The following is a 15,456-nucleotide window of genomic DNA, read 5'->3' on the forward strand; positions in this document are numbered from 1 at the left end:
GTTTAATCAGACACTCGGATGCTCACCAGCTTTATTATGAAATAAAATATGTGTAGCTCAAAAACCTAAAGTATTTTACCAAGTGGGAATAAAAGCAAGTTTGTGTTCTCTGCTTGTGTCTTTTTACTTTCCAACAACTAACCAGGAATCTAGTCTAAAGTTGGTGGATCCATCAGTGAGAATACTGCAGGATTTAGAATCTTTTGCAACAATAAGACTAGAGAAATACTGGACCCCCAAATTGGGCATCCGTGTGTCAGACACTGTGCTAATCTCTGACCATACAGACATGTAAAGCAAAGCCCCTGTCCCTACATTGTAGCTGAGCTAGAAAAGGGGGCCATTAAGTAAGAAGTTAAAATGCAAAAGGATTAAAGCCCTGGGAGAGGGCTGTGGGAGGCAAGGAGGAGCAGAGTCAGGGAGAGCATTGCAGAAGAGGTAATAATTTCCCAAGAACAAAACCAGGAAGAGCAGTCTAAACTCTTCATCACCAGCATGTGGCAAATAACACAAAGGGGAGACTGTAGAGAAATGCTGATGCCAAGTGTTTATATGAGAAGGTGGCAGAGATGGTGATAGACTTGAAGGGAGAAAGAGAAATGTTCACTCTTATCAAGTTAGTGATCCCAATCTATTTTCTCTGATCTATGTGTGTGTTCATAAGAAATATGATATTTCATATGATAAAAATGCTATAAGGTAATGTTAATACTTTTTAAATGTACGTCTCCAATGTAGAGATTTACTTTACTTCAAAGAACACTATGAAGTAGTGGGACTTGCATTTTGGAGATGACTTATAAATATTTTATTATTACTTTTTTGTGATATATGCCACTCATTCACATTCCAGGCACTGAAGAAGTTTAGTCAAGCAAACACTGTTTGAAAGGCTTTCCCCACCAACAAGAAGCTCCTGTGAATGAAAAATAGAATGGATCTCTAATATACCCACTGGATTCCAACTCTGCAGGGAGAAGGAAAGAGAAGAGTTGTGTCTATCTCTATTGTAGTTGTGAAACTATTCAATGCAATTAATATTCCAACAAGCTGCTAGGATGATTGTAAGGCAGATGTCCTTAGACAGGAAGCATGGTCTAGACTTGCTCTATGACCGTTGATAAATCACTTAGCCTACATTAGATTGTTTGAATCATTTGGAATATGAGGGGTCTTAATTACAATATCTTTAAAATTTTATCCAACTTCCCTGTTGTCATGATTTATGCACCTTCCATTTTTAAGTAATGAATGAGTTCATTAAGAAAATGAAGTAAGCCACAGAACCCTTCGATGCGAAGAAAGAACCTAAGTTCTGGGATACAAACACCTTGGCAGTCTCTGGGGGAAGCACTGGAAGACACATTAACAATAGCTTTCAAAAACCCCAGGATGGATACTGGGATAAATGGTCAGTTTATCTACTCAAAGTGAGAGGAATGTGTTGATTTGAAAAAACTAAATTAACTTATTGCTCCAGGATAAAATTATAAAGGAATAATATTCCTGGCATACATCTGAAAACCCTTTCTTATTACTTTAGAGCAGGGGTCTCCAAACTTTTTACACAGGGGCCAGTTCACTGTCCCTCAGACCATTGGAGGGCTGCCAAATAAAGTGGTCCTCTCACTGACCATCAATGAAAGAGGTGCCCCTTCCAGAAGTGCAGTGGGGGCTGGATAAATGGCCTCAGGGGGCCGCATTGAGGCCCGCAGGCCGTAGTTTGGGGACGCCTGCTTTAGAGTATTCCCATTTAAATATGATGTTGCTGCATAGATTCTTAAATTCAAAGAAAAAGAAACATTCTACAAATGAGGCAGAGAACCTATTGTCAAAAAACCCCAAAACAAAACAAAACAAAAAACTGAGATCAATTTCTAGCTACTGTACTTGTTTGTTTTGTGATTATAAGGTGGGGTCATAAAGAAAAATAGAGAAAAACCATAGAAACACTTCTTTTGAAGAAAGAAGTGTATATGTGCATCATCTATTTGTCATTATAAAAAAGAATGCTATCTTTACTTTTCTTGCTCCCCTTTCTTAAAAGAGAGAGAGAGAGAGAGCAGATGCCTTTGTCTCAAAACAAGACATCCACTTACCTTTGTTTTACCACAGTTGTAACTGGACCAAGGTCACTGGTATTAACTGGGCTTAACTTTAGTGTAGACTTCTTCAAAACACACATTGAACTCATAAAGAATAAACCAGTCTGTTTAAGATTAATTGCATTCCATTTTTTTAGAATGCTTAGTATAAATCTAATAAAATGTTCCTCTTTGAGTACTAACTGCAGGAACGCATTAGAAGTGCACAGAGCATTGTGTTCGCACATACAGAGGTTTGATAATGTGCTTGCCCTTCTGGTACCCTAATTTTGTAAGAAAATGGAGGCTTAGAATTAAGCAAGTTGCATAGGATGATACATGTAAAATGTGCCCAACCTGGACCGCAGACCCTAAAATTCAACTGCATAGCTCTTGGTCTTAATTGTCTACTAAAGACTCATTGAATTATTGAGAGAAAAAGAAAAAGTATATATATCCTTTAAAATGCTGGAAGTGTGGAAGGTGGATTAGATCTTGGCCAAGTAGTGGAGAGAAAGATCCCAGGGAGGAGACAGGGGGTTAAGAAGAGATTATTCAATTCTGAGCAAGATGGTGGCCATGGGAAAGGAGGGAAAAAATGCCAGGAATATATCTTTTTTAAAATTTTAACTGTCACTTGGTTGTACAGGAAGTGAGGAAGAAGGTAGAAGATGAAGGGCTGTTTGAGTATATGAACAACGTGGAGTTTGAAGCACAAGAACACCTGAAACCGCATGGTACTGGACGGGGCGGGGGCGGGCTCTGCTGGAGTAAGGTGGAGCCATCAAGTTCAGGCTGAAACCCAACCAAGGTCCTGATGTACATGGAAAGCTGTGCATCCAGAGGAAGGGGACCTTCGTTAGAACGCACGAAGTGTGAATTAGAAGAGAACTTGATGACCACATTGCTAGATCAAGCTTCAAGTTGAAACCATGGATGCAGTCTGAGGAAGAAAATTTAAATGGGGAAAATGAAACACAGACACCCATAACGAGGAGGTGTGATGAAGACAGGGGCTCTCTACAGAGAATGAGGAAAAAAGGGGCAGAGACACTCTAACAAGATCCCTACTGTCAAAATACAAGAGCATGGCAGCAGTGTAAATGACAGAAAGAGCCAAGGTGAGCACGGCTGTGGATAGAAAGCTGTTGGATTTCATAGTTCATGCAGCTGTCATTAGCAACCCTTGAGAAGCCAAAGGGTTATAGAGTCGGAAGGAAACAGAGACAGAAAAATGCACATTTTTTTCTTGGCATCAGGAGGAGAGAGCTTGGTTAAGAAAGTTGAGTGTTTGTTTACTGGAGTGTGGAGTAGCAGAGGCTTGAACATTGTTTGTGCACTAAGGAGAAGAGAAGGTGCAAGGAAAAGGACATAATTTCTGAAGCAAGTCCTAGTTTCATCTTCATAAATATTTTGTTTAAAAATTCCATAAACACTCATGGCCCAGGAAATGCTTTAGTAAATACTCATTAACAAAATGACAGCTATTTTAAGTGTTCCCATAGCTATTGTATGTTTATCACCCCTTGTGCAATAAAGACTCTGGCAGGGAATCTTAAGTTCTTCCTTTAGTATGAGAACCATTCAGTTCCCTGGGGAGTTCTCAGAGAATAGAGTACATGGTTGACCTCTTACTCAAACAGAAGGAAACTGTGCTTTCACCTCTTGCCCCTGAATAAATTTAACACCCAGTCATTACTTCTTCTGGATGGATTTAAACATTAGACTGAAAGCTGGGAGACTAGGTTCTAGATGAATAATATTTCTGGACTTAGTTTCCCTACTCTGGGAAAAGATGGGTTTGGACTTGCAAATTTCTAAGTCTTTATAGCTCTAAAATAATCAAATGAGCAAAAATCATACAAACATCATTCTTATTTTATTCATGACAGAACACACTGAAGCAATGCAGGCCCTTAACAACGAGGACATGTTCTACTATATACTGTATAGACATAGAATAGAATATTATGCAGCTGTAAATTTTTTCCCCAAAGTGTTCTGAATAATATAGAAAAATGTCCCAATAAAATGTTAAATAAAAAACGTAGAATATTAATATGTAATATTAAGCTAATTTTATAAAAATAAGATCAAACAAAAATTGACACTATATCATGTGCACAGTCACAGAAAGTAACCTAATAATAAGAGTGAATCCATTATAGTGTGGAATGGATGACAATGGTTTATTTCCCTCTACTATTGCCCTCTGCATAATTGTGGTTGTTAACTGCCTTATAAGTAATGTACGGCATTTTACACCCGACGTTTGTAGGAAAGTTGCCTTCAGTTCCATTGTATTTATTTCTACTCATAATACTTTTTAGTGTGGGGATGGAGGACAAGCAAGTGTTACCTTCCCTGTGGGACTAGCACTGATACAGAGAAGCATCGCAGAGGGTCCCTTGATATTAAACACATTTGACAGAACACGGATTATAGAGAGAAGCTAAAACAAAAGAAAACTGTTTCTTAGGATTATTTTTCTATTCTGTTACTTTGAAAAGACATCAGTGTTTACCTTGAATTCTATATATATAACTTACATAATCTTTAAAAATTACTCTGTAAAATTTTAAGATCACCCCAATCATATTTGGTGTATGAAATTGTCTTAGACTCAGTCACATTTGTTCTTTTAATTTCCTTCTATTTTACCAATAAAATAATAAATATTAATAAGATAAAAATAACAGCAGTATCTGCTTATAACAAATGTATTATAAATTCCATAACACCTTCAACAAAATAAAAGCAAAAACCCAGGGTATAGAAAAGGCTGCTTCATGTCCTCCAAATTTACTTTTTAAATTATTGTTGAACACAGGTACCAGATATTTTTATAGCAATTTACAGTTCCAAATGACTGTTTGCTAAGAGCAACTTTGTAATTTATTAAGTGGCACTGCATAATGATGATTTTCATGTTTTAGCATGACCCAACAGTAAACTAAATAAATACTTCAATAATAATATAGAGGTATAAAACATATAACTTTAGTATCATTTTATTTGTTAATGCCATTTTACTTTTAAGATCGAAAGTTATATACATTCAACGAAAATTTGTGACATGATTAAAATGTACAAAAAGAACCTTGGTCTTTAATCACATCCCCACTTAAATTGTCCAAAATAGCAATTTAGTCCATTAAACAAAGGCATTTCGTATGTAAGAACATACCTGAGTCAGTTTGAGCATATTTTCTGAGAGGATATAACTGCAAATGAACTACCTGAGGATTTTTATGAGAACAAAGCAATTATCTTTCCCTGTTCAATACCTTCAGGAATATTGATAGTTTTCTCAGCTGTCCACAAGCATTTAGCTTGGTAGCTCTTTGGAAACCTCAAATCTTGCTCACTGATTCCAGTTCATGAAGAGGTAGGGTCTGAGGCTTCTGGAGAATTCTTATCACATTGGGTTAAGAAGGACCCTTGTAAGCCATACCAGTGAACACTAACATGCATTAGTTTATTTTAGTGGATTCTTCCTTCAGTTTTAAAAAGCATTTTGTAAAGAGAAATGTGTATTCATGATGGCACAGAGTTTTCAGGAGGTTCAGTGGTAGTCTAGTTCTCATTATAAAATACACATCTTTTCATATGTAAAATTCCCTAATTAGGTATGAATGTGAAAATAAAATTTTGATTAAATTGAAAGACTCAGTCAAGTGTAGAAAAACTTTATTGCATTGACTTAAGATAATTATTTTTAATTTTAAGAGCTGTGTTTCAATTTGGAATAACATTTTATTTTAAAATAACTTTTACTGTCTCTTATTCTGTTTAACAGAAAGAGGAGGGAGCAAAAATTAGCAAAATCTCTAAGTTTTATATAATGCATCCATGTGGACTCCAAAATTATTGGTACAGACATGAAATAATTCCCTATTTCATTATTTGAAACAGAAAGAGCTTTCTATGTATACTACCAGAGCCTTTAAAGCCCAGAAATAATTTCTATAATAACTACGTAAAATGTATATTTCAAAAATAACTTAGGCCAGAAGGGCCTCTAACACAAAAGGCCTCACAGCATATTTCTAAATAAAGCTGAATGATCAAGTAATGGGCAATGGACTCTAATTAAAGTTGGGATGCAGAATTATCCTGGACTCAGTTTATGTTCTCATGTATTTGTTTAATATATCCAGATTTTTTTTCTTGTGTAAAGTGGGATTAATAAAAGTGACTTTTAGCACTCTCAAGATCATTGAGTAACTGGTGATTCTTTTTGTTCTGAAATGCACAACATAAAATATACTGAATATAAAAAAACTTATATGGTGCTACTAAATTCAATATATAGAGTTTATAAAATTGCTTTATAGTATTTTCAGCTTAAAAGAAGTTACAAGTAAGGATACCATTAAAGAAATCAAGATATCACTGAGAAAATTAGCGTTACATTATTTTCTCTAAAGCATAATCTCATACAGAAGAATTATGCAGACTGGCAGATGAATATGTTTTCCTTTTCTCTAACTGGTTCCTACATAGCAGCATTATACAATTTCCCAGCCATGTATGCATGTGAATAGCATACGGGTGAATGGGACTAAAATAAAATACTGCCCTTTGGGATTTGATTAGTCATTGATTCCTTGACAAACACCTCCAAAAACTTTATGAAAGAACAAACAGGACTTTCTGATGCAGCAATGCCTGATTTCTGCCATAGCCACTTCCATGGCAACTTCTACTACAGACCACAACGAAGAACTTGGACACAAACCAAAAGTCTCCTGAGCACCCAAAATAGATGTCATTGTGTCTATGCACTTTAACACATGCATTTTTCTCAGAAGAGAATCTCTTGGGTCCTTGGGTAATATTACTGTTTCTTATTCCACCCATACTTTTTTATAAACCTTTTTCCTTGGTTTCTTTGTGCATAGCACACACACAAAAAATAGTAATTATAAAGGGGTGGTTGAGGTTGAAAGGAGTTGTTAGAAAAACGCAAACTGTCCACGCCAATAAAAAGAAAAACAAAGTCACACTTCCAAATGAATGGTGGATGCTGGAGGAAAAAATATGATACAGAATTTTGAAAAGCACAGTGATTATGTGATCTTTTTACATAAGAAACGATAACCATACACTCCACAGAATAGGCCCCCGATGTATCATTACATTATGGAATAGTTTTACAACGTGTATCCACAAGAAGCAAGCTGAGCAATTCAGAAAACATTAAATTAAATTTAGTTTTCTCTAGAGAGATATCAAAATATAGAGAGGATCTCAGAAAGTTAACTAACCCAAAATAGCCAAATGCTTTCTACAACTTTTGGAGTTTGAAGTGATAGACTTATGAGCTTTCACTTTTTGCAAAATCCACATATGTAAAATCCCTTAACTGTCAATTATTTGCCTATTGGCCAGCAACAACTATTATATATTAGCTATCTAGTCCTCTGGGAAAAGAGTGACACCCCGAATGATAGGGGTAAGTCACCATCATTCAGAAAGTCTCATCTGTCCACTCCACTGACACTTATGGGCTGTTCCCATTTTGCTCTGAGAGTCCCTCCAAAGTTCAATGATTTGGAGTCTTATTTCAAATGTCATTCTTCTTAGGAATGTTAGTCCTTTAAAGTGGATGGGCTTATAGAAGATAAATTTTATTTTAAAAAAAATAAGACTTACTGGAATTTTTAAAAATATATATATGGGAATGAAGAAAAGGAAACGTTAAAATACACAGTTAAATATAAAAGCCAACCAGAGGTAAAACCCCAATTCAAAAATGCATGGTTTCCAGGTCTGATTCACAAGGCTAAAAGGGGGTCAGCTAGCCTCCACCAAGTCAGTGAAGAGCCTGGAGCACCCCTGCCCTGGTCCGCTTATTTGATTGGCTCTATATTGGTTCTATAGTTCGAGCTGAAGATGCATTAACTCATCCCTTTCCCCTAGTCAAGAACATTCTGTACATTCTGTAACGTTAAGGCATCTCCCTTTTTATCCCACAAAAACAATAGACATAAATATACTCATAACTAGAAGCAACAAAAGAACAAAGCTAAACAACGCTTTAAAGTAAAATAACAACAAATATCATTTGGCTCCTGAAAACAAAATATAACAAAATGAAATTAAAATCTTAGTAGCTTCACATATCAACACCCATAAAACACTGTAACTAAAAAGCTAAGATCTTTTAAAGAATGTGTTTTCTCTCCGAATAGAGAGGTAAGGTGAAAGAAAAAGGTCAAATGACCACGGAATACTTGTGCCCAGAAACAAATGAAGCCTGAAGGAGATTTCGGTGAGTAAAAAACAGTACCTTTTAAGTAACTGGTCTTGTCTACTCACAGCTGTTTCCAGTGCCGACTCTTGTTTAACTGTCTACTGCCTTCAGTTTAAAGTTTATTCTGTTGGCAAAAAAGTACAGAGCTTGTCTGGAAAATGCTGTTTGGACATAAATCATTCCTTTCCAAGCAGTGGTAGCTATATTTAAGCTTTCTTGTAGAGGGGGATATAAACTCTTCCTGTGGCTAATTTTCTTCCTCCTCCTTCCCTTCAGACTTAGTCTGTATCCTCCTATCCCATATATTGAAGAAAGAGAGGGAGACGGGAGGAGAAAAAAAAAAAGGCACTATTAGGAAATATACCTTAAATAATGTAGTATCTGAGCACTTAGAAAAGAGACCAAAAAATAAAAAAAAGTGAGAACCATAGAAAGTACATCAGAGACTTAAAAATAATTTAGCCCAAATGCTTTCATTTTATAAGTAAGGAAACTGATGTCCAGAGAAAATATAATTTATATAAGGTCACTCATATAACTAATTAGTGCCACAGCTAACAACAGAGACCATGTGTCACAACTCCCAATTCAGTGCTTTTTCCACTACACTGGTGCACCTGAGGGGAAATGATTTACCTTTTTTACTCTCTATCCTTGTATAATACTTAAATGAGTTGGCAGGGAGCAGTATAACAATTAACGATATAAGAACCATCTGTTCCCAGAGAAAATATTTTCCTCCATTATAAATTAATACTGAAAGTTTCCTTATAATGCCTTTTATCTTTGTATACTTAGAATATAATTGTTTTCTTTGCAGATTTTCCAGAATGCTTTTTGTTGTTGAGTATTTTATTTATTTTTATTTTTTTAAGTACAGTTTTCATCCAATGGTATTCTGTATTAGTTTCAGATATACAGCATAGTGGTTGGATGACCATGTACTTTCCAGAACATTTTTATGTCTCAGGATCAATGATATTGTTACATGGCTCTTTAACTAGACACATTACTATTTCTGTAAATCCCAATTTCCAATTTGTCTTTTTTTTTTTAAGGTGGGAGGAGGGGAAATAGTGAGACAGACTGCCATATGCACCCTAACCGGGATCCACCCGGCATCCCCATCTAAGGGCCGATGCTCAAATACCAAGCTATTTTTAGCTCCTGAGGCTGCCCTGCTTGGACCAACCGAGTTAACCTCAGTGCCCGGCGTGATGCTCATACTAATCAAGCTACTGGCTGCAGAGAGGAAAGGGTAGAGAAGGGGGAGAGGGAAAGGGAAGAAAAGCAGATGATCGCTTCTCCTGTGTACCCTGACCAGGAATTGAACCCTGGGCTGACACTCTATCCACTGAGCAACCGGCCAAAAACTGTCAGTTTTAATTCTGATTATTACTGATTATGTATTTTGTTAAATAAAAGAGAAACAGCACTATTTTTATTTGCTGTCTTTCAAATTAAGTTTCCTACTTATATATGAAAAAATTATTTCTTCTAACTGAAGGGGTGATGTCCTTAAACAGTCCTTTAAAATTTTCCTTTCAGAAATGGGTTCATTCATTCATTCACTTATTTGACAGACTGAACACTTATAAACTTACCTCATCCTTCCCTTATGGAATATAATAACTGACAAGTAATACCTTTTTAAGAGAAGTGCATAATTTTCAAATAAAATAAATGAATTTATATAGGCAGTAAGGCCAATTTTCTATAGCTATCTTTTAATCCATTTTCACACTCTAAGCATGTTCCCAAAGTTTATTTATATCTTATCCATTAAGTTGCCCACTCTCAACATCCATTCTAGCATGAGATAAGCTAAAATATGAAGTGGCCCAGATTAAAATTGCTTTGGCCACTATTAACCTTTCTATCCAATATGGTTTCTTAAAATATTAAAGCCAAATATATTTTACATACTACAATTCAAAGATACAATTAGAAAATGCTCAGATCATTCAAGATCCATTTTTAAACTGTTAGTCATCATTTCAGAAATGGTTTTGATATGTTTCATCTACTTTTAAGATCATGTTTGGAAGAAAGCAATGTAATTGTGACCAAATAATTACATAAGTATAATTTTTTATAATGGCAATCAGATTGTTCAAACATATTTTCCAAAATGTAGAATACTTAATAGGTACTATATCAATTTTTCAATCCTGACAAATAAGCAACTGAGATTCAAAACACATAAATATTGAGAATAAAATCCTGTAAAACAATACTTTGTGCTTTTTTGATACAATGGAAGGATACTAATTCTCAATTAATTTTGTCTAATTGAACTCTGTGCAAAGGTAAATCCCAAAGGCATTAACATCTACATAATATAAATAACACTGATATGTCAAATATGACAGGAGTTTGACACACTGATAGACATGACTTGGCTTTAGTAAAAGTATTTGGTAGTTTTATTTTACTTCATAACTCTACTTTTGATTTAAGCATTTTTGCCTTTTGTCTGCTGGGAGGAGCAGGAAGGATATATGAGTATAACCTTGAAAGAGGAGTAGGCTATGAGGAGACACACAGAGATTTAGATGGAATGAATCAGGATGATTCAGGGTTGGTGAGCAGACTCAGGAAGGAAGGTGTAAAGAGAAGTCACATACCAGCAGGTTGTTTAGAGCAGAAGAGGGCTGTACCACAGACAATAGATTATAGGTATTGAGTTCAAGAACCAAAGTCTCTCAAAATAGATTAAGCAATGAGGGAACTAGCAATTTTGGTGACCAGGGCCAGCAACAGGAAATTGGCCCTCAAACACACTTTGTAATTCATGACATGGTTCATTTCTGCCCATTGGAAGGGAGGCATGTGCTGTCAATATGTGAACCCAACACAATCTAAAATAGCACAATGATATATAACCATTAGAAAAAAGTGTCCCTCTATATTTAGGTCCTTTGGACATACTCCAGGTTGCCCAACATAGTCCATGCATGCTCTGGATTTCAGAATCCTAGGGTAGTTTAGAGCGGAATAGTCACTGTGTTATGAAGGCTGGGCCTGTGGAGTTGGATTTCACTGATGGGAGAAGGACTCACAGAAGAGGTGAACGCCAGGGCAGACTATATTAACACAGGCAAGGCAACTGGAATGCTCTAACTCTTGATCTCTTCCTCTCAGTTTTCACATTTACAGTAATACTAGAAGAAAGCTTTTACTAAGGAATCTCAAGGAGCAATTTTTGATAGCAGTGAAGGAAAGTGATTGCATGAACAGCTACTGGATTATAATATTCTATGCTTGGGAGGAGATTTCTTACATGGACGTTTTTAACAGTCCCAGGAAACAAGTACACATTACAAATACACAAATACAACTCAAGCTCATGCCTACTTTGTTGCCTATCTCCTCTCACAATCCAGTCTCACAGAAGCCAGAGTGATTGTTCCCCTCTTCATACCCTCTGATGATTTCCCATCATTCCCCTGCTTTATACCTGCCAACGTTTTCCTCTTCTCCCGTTTCATACCCACTAATGGTCTTTCATCATTCCTTTGCTTCATACTCCCCAAAGACTTTCTGACATTTTCCCTGCTTCACCCTACAATCTTTCCCATTGTCCTCAGTATCAATACAAATACTTAATCATGGCCTCCAAGGCCCTGTGTAATTCTACCTCTCTTTATCTTTCCTACTGATTTCTTAACCTGATAGTCCATCTCTCTAGAATGTTCTTCCCTCTTACCTTCACAGAATTACCTCCTTCTCAGCTCCCCAGAAAAAAAGACTTCTTGAGACTTGTTTGGAGGTTCTAGCAGGGGAGCGCAGCTACTCGTATACCCTTGACCAGAAAAACAGTCCTCTCCTCTAGCGGGGAAGGTCATCCTCTTTGACCGACCGAGCGCGCAGCTCTGGGAGGGATGCACATGGAGTGGTGAGGGAGGAAGGGGACACTCGCCTAGCCAGCCAGATCAGCTGAATCAACCCTGGCGATCAATGGGGTGATAGATGTCGCAACCAGATTGCCCTCACATCCAAAAAAAAAAAAAGACTTATTGATCACTCTAGCCTCTCTCCTCTTGTTTATACAGTGTGTCCGTAAAGTCATGGTGCACTTTTGACCAGTCACAGGAAAGCAACAAAAGATGATAGAAATGTGAAATCTGCACCAAATAAAAGGAAAACCCTCCTAGTTTCTGTAGGATGATGTGGCAGCATGTGCGCATGTGCAGATGATGACATAACACCATGTATACAGTGGAGCAGCCCACGGCCATGCCAGTCAAGATGTAGACAGTACAGAGGAAAGTTCAGTGTGTTCTGTGGCTCGCTAAATTCGAATCCATAACCAAAGTGCAATGTGAATATCGGTGCATTTATAATGAAGCACCATCACATAGGAATAACATTACTCGGTGGGATAAGCAGTGAAGGAAACCAGCAGTTTGGTGGAGAAACCCGGTTCTGGTAGGCCATCAGTCAGTGATGAGGCTATAGAGGCTATATGGGATAGCTACCTAAGGAGCCCTAAAAAATCTGTGCGTGAGCCCACATTGAACTGCACTGGATAGGTATGAAACTGGGAGAGTTTTCCTTTTATTTGGTGCAGATTTCACATTTCTATTGTCTTTTGTTGCTTTCTTGTGACCGGTCAAAAATGCACATGACTTTACGAACACACTGTATATATTCACTATCTAAGCCAGGGGTCTCAAACTCAACTCAACATGTGGGCCGCAGAGCAAGATCACAGCCGCACTAGGTCTACAAAAGGCAACTGTTACGCAACACTTTTCTCACTGCAGTTGAAAACAACAAAAAAAATCAGTACAACAAGCACAATCGTACATGCAGTTTACTCAGTGTCACAAAACGACCAGAAACTATAGTTCACATCACAACTGCTGTTAACTAAGCTAATATCTAGCTAGGATGCTAGAGAAATGAAAAATACAAGTAGGCCCCTAGGCTTACTTAATTTTATCCAAAATATTTTGAACTTCGTGGATTAGTCTGCGGGCCGCACAAAATTGTTCGGCGGGCCACATGAGGCCCACGGGCCGCGAGTTTGAGACCCCTGATCTAAGCCATTTTCCTATTTTGATTTTTTTTTATAGCACTTACCATTATCCAAGATGATCTTTGGTTCTTTTGTACTTATTCATTCATTTAAATAGTTGGTTAGTTAGTTTAAATACATTTATTATATATATACTAGCATAAGTTTTATAAGATCAGAAATTTATGAGAAATTACAAGTAAGATCATAAGATTTAGGTTTTCTAAACCACATTATTACCAGTGTTCAGAGTAGTGTCTACTATAAAATAGGCATTTGACAGATATTTCTTGAATAAATTAATTATATTTCCTTCCTGGATTACTACTTTTCAGCCAACAAATAACTAACAAAACTTCATAATCATGAAGGCAAAAATGAATCTACTTTTAGAACTGACTTAACTTTGCAAATCTCTTTGTGACTCAGAGCTAGGCATCGCAGGAAATGAGAGCCCTTGCTGGGCTCGAGGCATTTACATCTACACAAGGTACCTCTAAGCCCTTAAATTTTGTTAACACAAAGGTCAGAATATATCTTTGACTTTCCGGAATATCCTCTATGGATATATGTACCTAACTAGATACGTGATTACATTTGCTAGAAGGTCCTAAGAGCTTCCGGACATCTCCTTTGTTTCCTGAACTCTGTCATAGTTGCTGTTATGGAAATAGCAGATATCCTAAAGCTAATTCTATCCTGTCCAGGTGGTTTCAAGAAATTGCTCTCAGCTGCCAACTCTTCAGGAGCAGAAGCTAAATTCTTGCATTCACAGCATATGTTTTCTAAATGAAAGGGGGACAGACAAAATAATTTTAGAGAGGTGAACTCACAGATAATTTAATCTCCCACCTCGGATCTCCTCCACGCTGACTCAGAGCTCTCCAGTGAGCTGTAAATTAGATTTCCCCTCCTGTCTCATGTCCTACTGCTTCCTAATCACCTGCTCCAGTGAGTCAGCCTCTCTGGGTCCTGGGGCTCAGGCACATTGTGGGATCACATGACTGGCTCACTACACTCTGGGTCCGGCCACATCAGAAAGGGGGCTGTGTCATGGCAGGGAAAGAGGAAGTGGTTCTTTATTTGGAAGAAAATGACTTTCCTCAAGTGTCAAAGCAGCTGTGTTCCTCAGGCACTCCCAGGCAGAGAAAATTTCTTGCCTGAACACTCTTGCTGTTCAGTGGTGAATAAAATAATTAAAATCAATCTTGAGAAAAGTGCCCCCTTTTATAGTATTAAGTACATAGTAATCTAAGTACATAAGTGGATTTAATTAATGAATCAAAGCTACAAATTTTGGACAACAGAGGCCTTGTGCTAGGTAATGGTGTTTATATAATTGTCCCTTGTTATCTCATGGGATAATAATTTTTCTTTATCAAGAATACAACATTTTTTTCCAGGAAAATAAGATAAAATTTCTTCTTTCCTTCCCTCTTCCTCTCTTCAATTTCTTGAAGCCAATATATATGAGTCCACATAATGTGCAATGCTTGGGTATAATGAAAAAGGAAAAAATCTTATGTTAGGATGCTTACCCTTTGGAGGTGGGAGTTTGCAGAGTATCAGGCAGATCAGCATGGGGTTATAAACGTGTGCATCAAAGAGCATGGAATCAAGATGGGAAGGGACCAAAGAAAGCTTCTGGAGAAGATAAAACCAGAGCACATTTTGAAGGCAGAAAGAGAGGAAGAGGATTAAGACCCCAGGCAGGAGATAGGGCACACGTGAATCACCTAGAATAAAAGATATAGACTAACAGGTAAAATGCGAGAAGGGATATAGTCAAAAGCCAGGCTCGGGAATTTGGTTTTTATCCTAAAGGCAATAGGTAGCTACTAACGTATTACAAACAGGAGAATACTAAGTGGAGAACAACTTTAGGGACTGATGAGGACTACTTAAGAGGTTGTTTCTTGATCCAAGTAAGATATTGTGGGGATCCGAAATTGGGCATAGGGATAGAGGGACAGAGATGGCCTCAAAAGATACTTAAAATTTTCCACAGCTAGGAAGATGTGGGAAAGGCAAACTTACTTCCAAATTCTCTATAAGATCATATATCCAGTATTAAAATTACATGACTATGT

The 15,456-nt window shown here is 37.1% G+C and overlaps 1 protein-coding gene across 4 annotated transcripts in view; it reads right to left on the bottom strand.

Moving 5' to 3' along the window:
• ARHGAP24 (Rho GTPase activating protein 24) overlaps positions 1-15,456 on the bottom strand; it is an 881,345-nt gene that overhangs the window by 248,094 nt on the left and 617,795 nt on the right. The window contains exon 1 of one of the 4 annotated variants that reach the window (XM_066233840.1): positions 8,409-8,623. The exons of 2 other annotated variants lie outside the window; for them this stretch is intronic. The gene's annotated coding sequence lies outside the window, so the exon portion shown is untranslated. Of the gene's footprint in view, positions 1-8,379; positions 8,624-15,456 lie in introns of those variants that run through there. One more of the 4 variants, XM_066233839.1, reaches the window with a different exon arrangement.

This window comes from Saccopteryx bilineata, chromosome 5, assembly GCF_036850765.1.
Source record: "Saccopteryx bilineata isolate mSacBil1 chromosome 5, mSacBil1_pri_phased_curated, whole genome shotgun sequence".
In the NCBI taxonomy this organism is placed as follows: Eukaryota; Metazoa; Chordata; class Mammalia; order Chiroptera; family Emballonuridae; genus Saccopteryx; species Saccopteryx bilineata.